This window comes from Chiloscyllium plagiosum, chromosome 5, assembly GCF_004010195.1.
Source record: "Chiloscyllium plagiosum isolate BGI_BamShark_2017 chromosome 5, ASM401019v2, whole genome shotgun sequence".
Taxonomy (NCBI): Eukaryota; Metazoa; Chordata; class Chondrichthyes; order Orectolobiformes; family Hemiscylliidae; genus Chiloscyllium; species Chiloscyllium plagiosum.
The window spans coordinates 31,394,043-31,403,030 of record NC_057714.1 but is presented as its reverse complement, the minus strand read 5'-3'; positions in this window follow the sequence as shown (position 1 = coordinate 31,403,030).

The following is an 8,988-nucleotide window of genomic DNA, read 5'->3' as shown; positions in this document are numbered from 1 at the left end:
CCTGCCCCTGACTCGTACCAGAAACCGCCATGGGCTGTTGGATTCTTCCAAATGGCGGGAGGTAAATTATCTAATAGCTCTCATGGGGATAAAGGTGGTGTACAAGGGATTTTCTTTTCATCTATTTTTACAATGCACATCCGTATTTTAGATCCACCCTTCCAACAGAACGCATAATCAGACTCCTCCTGACTGAAGGGTTATTTTTCATTAACATAAAAATTTAAACATTGACAAACCCAGTCTTCGTCCGACTCGTACTTTGGCCAGAAGATGGCAGGACGAAGAATATGTTCCTTAGTCCATACAAAACTACAACACTTAATCATCTTCTTTCTAGCTTTTTATCGTGTGTGTTCATTTTGCTTCCAATTTCCCAACATCTTACCCAACGGACTTTCTCGAGGAATGTTGCCAGGAACGCTTCCCTTCTCAGCGGAAGATTTTCCTTTACTACTTGTTGCATAACCCATTTCACCCTCGTTCACCACCCAGTGGCTTCAATCACCTCTCCCAATAGGTATCCAATCCCTACAGAATCTGAGGAACCTTTCCCTAGAAAATCCTTGAGTCCAACTCAAGATAGGGCACTTTTTATGGGTTAGCCTGACCCCTGTCAGGTGATTCTGGTGTCCTTGTAAATCGCGAAAAGGCAATCGAGTTAGGGGTCCCACCCTTATGAACCAGAAACCTCGAGTCCTACTCGAGGTAGGAGTTTGGAACTCCCGAACCCCCAGGTTACTTTCATTAACACCTCATAACTACTAAAACCCAAGACCCAGCCACCAAGGTAATACTTAAAAGTCAGTTTCCTTACCTTGGTCTGTGCACAGAGCTACGTGGCTATTAGACGTCTTCCGGTTGTGCCTTCCCCCTTAGGTCCCACCCAAGGTCCCCATGAGTTCAACTCAAAGTACACACACTCACTGCCAACTGGTTCGGAACGATTCTTATAGAATTCAATTTACGCAATCCCTCAAGCCATCCACCGCTGAAAAACGGGGAACGGGGCGCACCTTCTCAGTTATCGAATGTGGGAGCCTTTTCAGGAGGTGAAGTTCATCCCGGACGAGCCCTCAATTGTGAGAAACTAACCCACTTAATCAATAATTTTCAGTCCAAGTCAAAGAGATCCGAAGCAGTACATTTATTCGAACATCTTTAAAGTTGGGTGGCTCTACAAGGAGAGTCACACCCGACAGTAAAATACAGAGCTTTTTTATGAGACCCTTTCTGAGGGGTCTCTCGACACCCCTACACTAAGCAATAAACCTATCATAAGTGCCTATTTCTTTCTACCCCCTTCTTTGGTTATTACTTGCGCCCGTTATTCCCTCATTTGGTAATTCCCTGCACCCAAGCCTAAGTCGATCATACTTATTAATTACCTCACTTGTTTTCCTTTTAAATATGTCTCATTTGGCTGTCCTTGTTCGTTACAACCTTTCTGTCATTTTATCCAGTTCCTCTTTTCTAACCTTCTGACTTCTGAGATCACCCTTTACTATGATGATAGACCAAAAAGCGGACCTACAAACTATAAGCTTATTGCGAAATGTCCCTCCTACTTCTCTTGTGGTCAAGCTACAATACCAAAAGTTATTTATTAGCTTAAAACTATTTCTTTAAAGGTCCTCTATATTCGTTAAAATCAACATGCACCTGACAACCTGAAAAGTTTCTCTCTCACCACAGCTCCAATATCCCTCCTTAGCTGTGTAACCTTTTCCAGTCCTGGAACACTCTGAAAATGTGGACATCCTACAATCCTCCCTGTCTGTGTAATCCTCTCAGGTCCCTGCAACAAACCCGATCTGTAGAACCAACTCCAATGCTTGTCACTCTCCCGATCAGTTTCTACAAGACTGGTGATCTATGTAACATCTTCCCGTCACTATCACCCACCCTGTTAATTTAAGCTCCTCTAGTCTCCCCACCAATCTAATCATATCCATACCCTTCTCCAGCACTTACACACTTATTGATGTAAACGTTACATTCCCCTACAACCATCCCTAAAGCAGAAACTTCCTCCAGTGTATCCAATGCTCCCTATCTGTGATGGTGTCTCCAGGCTCTATTGCTGTTCCTATCTCTAAGCTCTGACAGATTGCTCAGCTTTCCGGTACATATAATTTCCAGAACCACAGCATCCGACATAAACAAGTGTTTTCATTAACTACAGCCTTCCATATCTCTGTTCATTCCTCAATTCTATACAACTCCCTTAATCTCTGCAAATAGCACAATTCCATAAAATACTCCCTGCCTGCATGAACTGCCCCAATCCTACACTGAGAAGCCTCACTGTCCTTTTGATCACCTGTCGTCCCTTCAAATCTCCCTGCATCTTTCCTGACTCCATTGAATACAGCTCATCTCATGTCATAACTCCTCTAACTCATATGTTACTCCCCATCTCTGTGATATTCTTCAGTTACTGAATTCTCATTCTTTATCTCCAGAGCTGCCAACTCCCCTGATGCTGTAAGGTTATTGATCCCTTGCAGCACGTTTAACACCTGCAGCAGCCTCCAACTCCTCAATGCATCCTGTCGCTGTAACCTCCTCAAATACTACAGCTCACTGTCTTTGTAATATTTTCCAGAATCTGCAATCCTGTTGATTTCTGTAACCTCCTCCAGAACAGCACTCCACATGTCTATTAACTGATGGCAATTCTTCAAACCTGCCTTCACAGTTCTCACTAGCTCTCTGAACTCCTGCAACCCTAAAATCCTCAGTATCTCTGGCTCCTCCAATCCCTCCACTTCTCCATGGGTGTGTGAACTGATCCAGCCCCTTCAACCCTCCCTATTTCACTCGCTCCCGCAGCTCCAACTGTTGTGCATGTCAGTGTAATCTCCAGCACCAATAATCATTCCGGTCTCTATAAACTCCTGCAGCTTCAACTACCACCCCATCTATGTAATCTATGTGCCTCCAATCCTCCCTTTCTCTATAAATTCCGGTAGCTCCAAATACCACCCCAATCTGTCTAATCTCCAGTGTCAAACACCCTCCCTTTCTCTAAAACCTTCTGTAGCTCCAGCTACCACCAATATCTATGTAATCTCTCGTCCTGACACATGTCCCAGTCTCTGTATCTCCTGAACTCCAACAACCACCCCTATCTGTTTAATCTTTAGTCCTTTTATTCCTCCCGATCTCTGTAACTTTCTCAGGACTGATAACCCTGTATCTCTCCTTGATATCTTTCAGGCCGACAACCTATCTGATCTCAAACTACTAACAGTGATCTCCAATCACCCGAACTGTGTAACATCCTGCAGTCTCTCCAACCCAGCTTTTCTCTGTTAGTTTCTCTGGTGTCTGTATTCCCGTTTATCTCGGTTACAGATCCCTGATCAGGAAAACAATGTCTCAGTACCGAATCTGTAAGAACACAAGAATCTTCGGTTTATCAATACTTGTGCCTCATTTTCTAAAATTTAACGACTGCAAGTTCAACCTTCTCCTCCTCTTCTCATCAAAGTCCCTCCATTTTGAAGAACAGCCTGGTGAACCTTCTCTGGGCTGCCTCCAATGCAAGGACATTTTCCCTCCAGATAGGGGACCAAACCTGTTTACAATGTTCTTGGTGTGGGCTGACTGGAGTCCTCTATAATTGTTACAAGCCTTCCCTATTTTTATTCTCCATTCCCTTTGGAAACAATGCCAGCATTCAATTTGCCTTTTCTATGACCTGCTGGCCCTGTATGCTACCTTTCTGAGATTTATACACAAGGATTCCCACGTTACTCTGTGATGTAGATCTCTGCAGTTGATCTTAAACCAAGAGGTGACAGCAATAATCAGGAAGGTGCTGGAATGTATTGTAAACGACATGCCAAAAATGCTAAGTGCACACTTAGAAACCTATCGAAAAGTCCATAAGACCATCGCGTATAGGTGCAGAATTAGGCCATTCGGTCCATCGGGTCTATTCCACTATTTGATTATGGCTGAATTGTTTCTCAACCCTATTCTCTCACTTACTCCCTATTACCTTTGATCTCCTTACTTATCAAGAACTTAGCTATCTCTGAGTTAGACACGTTTAATCACTTCGGACCCACAGACCCATGAAGCAGTGAGTTCCACAGATCCATCACCCTCTGGCTGAATACATTCCTCCACATCTCTATTCTAAAGGGTCGTCCCTTCACTCTGAAGCAGTGCCCTTGGCCCCGAGTCTCTCCTGCTCGTGGAGAAACCTTGCCCACGTCCACTTCATCCAGCCCCACCCCCCACCCCCTCGTTTATCTGTAAGTTTGAGTGAGATTCTGCCGCCACCTCTGAAACTTCATAAAGTGCAGACCCAGAGACTTCACCTGCTCCTCATATGATACGAATTTCATCCCTGGGATCTTCCTTTGAAACTTATTTCTCGTACCCCTTCACATCTTTTGTCCAGACTCTTAATGGTGGTGGGCAAGTTGTTGGAGTGAATCCTGAGGGACAGGATGTACATGTATTTGGAAAGACAAGGACTGATTCGAGAGAGTCAGCATGACTTTGTGCGTGGGAAATCATGGCTCGCAAACTTGATTGAGTTTTTTGAAGAAGTAACAAAGAAGATTGATGAGGGCAGAGCAGTAGATGTGATCTATATGGACTTGAGTAAGCCGTTCGACAAGGTTTCCCAGGGGAGACTGATTAGCAAGGTTAGATCTCACGGAATACAGGGAGAACTAGCCATTTGGATACAGAACTGGCTCAAAGGTAGAAGACAGAGGGTGGTGGTGGACGGTTGTTTTTCAGACTGGAGGCCTGTGACCTCCAGTCTCTACAGGCCACAGGATCGGTGCTGGGCCCTCTACGGTTTTGTCATTGACATAAATGATTTGGATGCGAGCATAAGAGGTACATTTAGTAAGTTTGCAGATGACACCAAATTTGGAGGTGCAGTGGACAGTGAAGAGGGTTACCTCAAATTACAACAGGATTTGGACCAGATGGACCAATGGGCTGAGAAGTGGCAGATGGAGTTTATTTCAGATAAATGCGACAAGCTACATTTTGGGAAAGCAAATCTTAGCAGGATTTATACACTTAATGGTAAGGTCCTAGGGAGTGTTGCTGAACAAAGAGACCTTGGAGTGCAGATTCATAGCTCCTTGAAAGTGGAGTCGCAGGGAGATAGGATAGTGCAGAAAGCGTTTGGTATACTTGCCTTTATGGGTCAGAGTATTGAGTACAGGAGTTGGGAGGTCATGTTGCGGCTGTTCAAGACATTGGTTTGGCCATCAAAGGAATATTGCGTGCAATTTTGGTCTCCTTCCTATCGGAAAGATGCTGTGAAACTTGAAAAGGTTCAGAAAAGATTTACAAGGATGTTGCCATGGTTGGAGGATCTGAGCTACAGGGAGAGGCTGAGCAGGCTGGAGCGTCGGAAGCTGAGGGGTGACCGTATAGAGGTTTACAAAATTATGAGGGGCATGAATAGGGTAAATAGACAAAGACTTTTCCCTGGGGTCGAGGAATCCAGAACTAGAGGACATAGGTTTAAAGTGAGATAGGAAAGATATAAAAGAGACCGAAGGGGCAATTTTCTCACGCAGCGGTTGGTACGTGTATGCAATGAGCTGCCAGAGGATGTGGTGGAGGCTGGTACAATTGCAACATTTAAGATGCATTTCGATGGGTATATGAATAGGAAGTGTTTGGAGGAACATGGGCCGGACACTGGCTGGTGGGACAAGATTGGGTTGGGATATCATATCGGCATGGATGGGTTGGACCGAAGGGTCTATTTCCATGCTGTATATCTCTCTATGACTCTATGTGTAGAGTGTAGTCCCAACACTGACCCCTGCGGCGCTCCCCCCATCACCAGTTCCCATCGTGAAAAAGACCCCTTTCTTCACACTCTCTGTCTTGCGCCAATCAGACAAATCCTCTCTCCATGCTCAGCATAGAACATAGAACATAGAAGAATACAGCGCAGTACAGGCCCTTTGGCCCTCGATGTTGCGCCGATCCAAGCCCACCTAACCTATACTAACCCACTATCCTCCATATACCTATCCAATGCCCGCTTAAATGCCCATAAAGAGGGAGAGTCCACCACTGCTACTGGCAGGGCATTCCATGAACTTACGACTCGCTGAGTGAAGAACCTACCCCTAATTTCAGTCCTATATCTACCCCCCCTTAATTTATTTAAAGCTATGCCCCCTTGTAATACCCGACTCCATACGCGGGAAAAGGTTCAACCCTATCTAACCCCCTAATCATCTTGTACACCTCAATCAAGTCACCCCTAAACCTTCTTTTCTCTAATGAAAACAGCCCCAAGTGTCTCAGTCTATCCTCATACGATCTTCCTTCCATACCAGGCAACATCCTGGTAAACCTCCTCTGCACCCGTTCCAGTGCCTCCACATCCTTCCTATAGTATGGCGACCAAAACTGCACACAATATTCCAGATGCGGCCGCACCAGAGTCTTATACAACTGCATCATGACCTCAGGACTCCGGAACTCAATTCCTCTACCAATAAAAGCCAGTACGCCATATGCCTTCCTCACCGCACTATTTACCTGGGTGGCAACTTTCAGAGATCTGTGTACATGGACACCAAGACAACAAGGGTTGTTGGGGGAGAACTGGAGAATGATGCTCACTTCCAAAATTGATGCAGACACAATGGTCTGAAAGGCCTCCTTCTGCTCCTTTACAATCCTGTCTTGTTTCCGCACAGGTATCATTGTGAAGTACGTGAACTAAACCAAGCAAAAGACCCATTTTATCCAAGAGCTTCCGCCGTGGCCCATGGTGGGTCACCGAGAACAACCCACAATGCCCCAATAATCATTAGTCAGGGTATGGCCAACTGAAGGTGTTTCTCAAGATGTGATTTTAACCCTGAGGAATGGTGCAATATCCTCTTCTTCAACATGATAATGTAGTCTTAGCTCACTTTGATATCTGACAGATATATCCTTTAATTAAGCTTAATTAGTTTCTATTTTCTGTAAGTAAACGTGTTACGACACAGGGTAAACCCTCCTGCTCAATTTAACCCAGCAACACAGAAAAGGTTTATCCCGTGCAGTAATTTGTGAAAATTCGAGAAGCCAAGAACAAGTTATAGTAAAAGTAACAACTCCATTAGCCCCGTACCCCATCTTTTTGTTATTCTTCCCAAAGTGACTCACCTCACACTTAGCTACATTGAATTCCATTTGCCACCTTTCTGCCCAGCTCTGCAGCTTCTCTATATCCTGCTGTAACCTGCCACATGCTTCCTCACTGTCAACAACTCCTCCGACTTTCGTATCATCCGCAAACTTGCTCACCCAACCTTCTAACCCCTCTTCCAGGTCATTTATAAAAATGACAAACAGCAATGGTCCCAAAACAGATCCTTGTGGAAACCGCTCGTGACGGCACTCCATGAAAAAAACTTTGCCATCAACTACTACCCTCTGTCTTCTTCCATCCAGCCAATTCCTAATCCAAACCTCCAACTCACCCTCAATGCCATATCTCCGTATTTTCTGCAGTAGCCTACCATGGGGAACCTTATCAAAAGCCTTACTAAAATCCATATATACCACATCTACCGCTTTCCCCTCATCAACCTCCTTCGTCACCTTTTCAAAGAATTCAATAAGGTTTGTGAGGCACGACCTGCATGTTGTTCTGAAACGGAAATTTCATTTCACACAAACTGCTGGATCTTTTTTCTATCGTCACCTTTTCAAAGAATTCAATAAGGTTTGTGAGGCACGACCTGCATGTTGTTCTGAAACGGAAATTTCATTTCACACAAACTGCTGGATTCTTTTTTCTATCTGGCTGCAAACAGCAGAGTTTCACCATTACATTCCCATCAGTAATTCCCTGGAGAAGTTGATGGTTAGCTGCCTTCCTGACCCACTGCAGTCCTTTGGGTGTAGGGACAGACTCAGTGCTGGGAGGATGGAGCTTCATTTGGAGGGCTCTTTAGAAATGCTGATGTTCCCGTGCACCTGGAACTAATGTACTTCCAGGTTATAGTGATTCCGGGTTTGTGAAATGCTGTTGAAAGAGCCTTCCAGAGTGACTTCAGTGCTGCTTGCAGATCTTTTATTCCTTCATTCATTCATGAACATGAGCTTTGTTGGCTGAGCCAGCATTTATTGTTGATTTGGAGTTGTCCTTGAGAAGGTGGTAGTGAGCTGCCTTCCTGAACCACTGCACCAGCCCTTGGAAGTGTTGTTATCTGTCTCCCCTCCAGCAGGCGCTACAACACTCCTCATGTCTGTAACTGCATACAGACAATGCAAATCTCCCTATTATATCTGACATCCTCCCAGCCATATAAATCTGACAGTTCCTCACAATATCTCACCTCCTCCATTCCCATCTGTGCAAGAGATCACTAAAATTTCTTTATTCTTCTTTAAACTTCTGATCACCAAAAATCTCTCCCTTTTTAAATTTGTAACCCCTTCAGTTTCTGTTACTCTCCATATAATTGTAATCAATGACAGCACAGATTCCCTTCCTAAATCTCTGTAATTACAATGGTTGCGTGTGCTAAAATTTCTTCCTCCTTATCATCTCAGGAATTCCAGCTCCTACAATCCCACTATTTGGAATGCACCCATTCTCTGCACCTCCTCATTGCTTGAGGGTCTTTGAAACCCACCAGTGCCCCAAAGGTTTATATTCCCCCCAGTTACTGCAAGTCTTCTCACTCTGTCACATCCAAGTCTGTCACATCCAAATCTCCATCCAAGTGTCCAAGACAAGACAACACTTGCTGGATCTGAAAATATGTTGCTGGAAAAGCGCAGCAGGTCAGGCAGCATCCAGGGAACAGGAGAATCGACGTTTCGGGCATAAGCCCTTCTCTCCTGTTCCCTGGATGCTGCCTGACCTGCTCCGCTTTTCCAGAAACGCATTTTCAGCTCTGATCACCAGCATCTGCAGTCCTCACTTTCTCCTCAAACACTTGCTGGATGTCAATTTGCATTTGTTGAAGTCTACACATC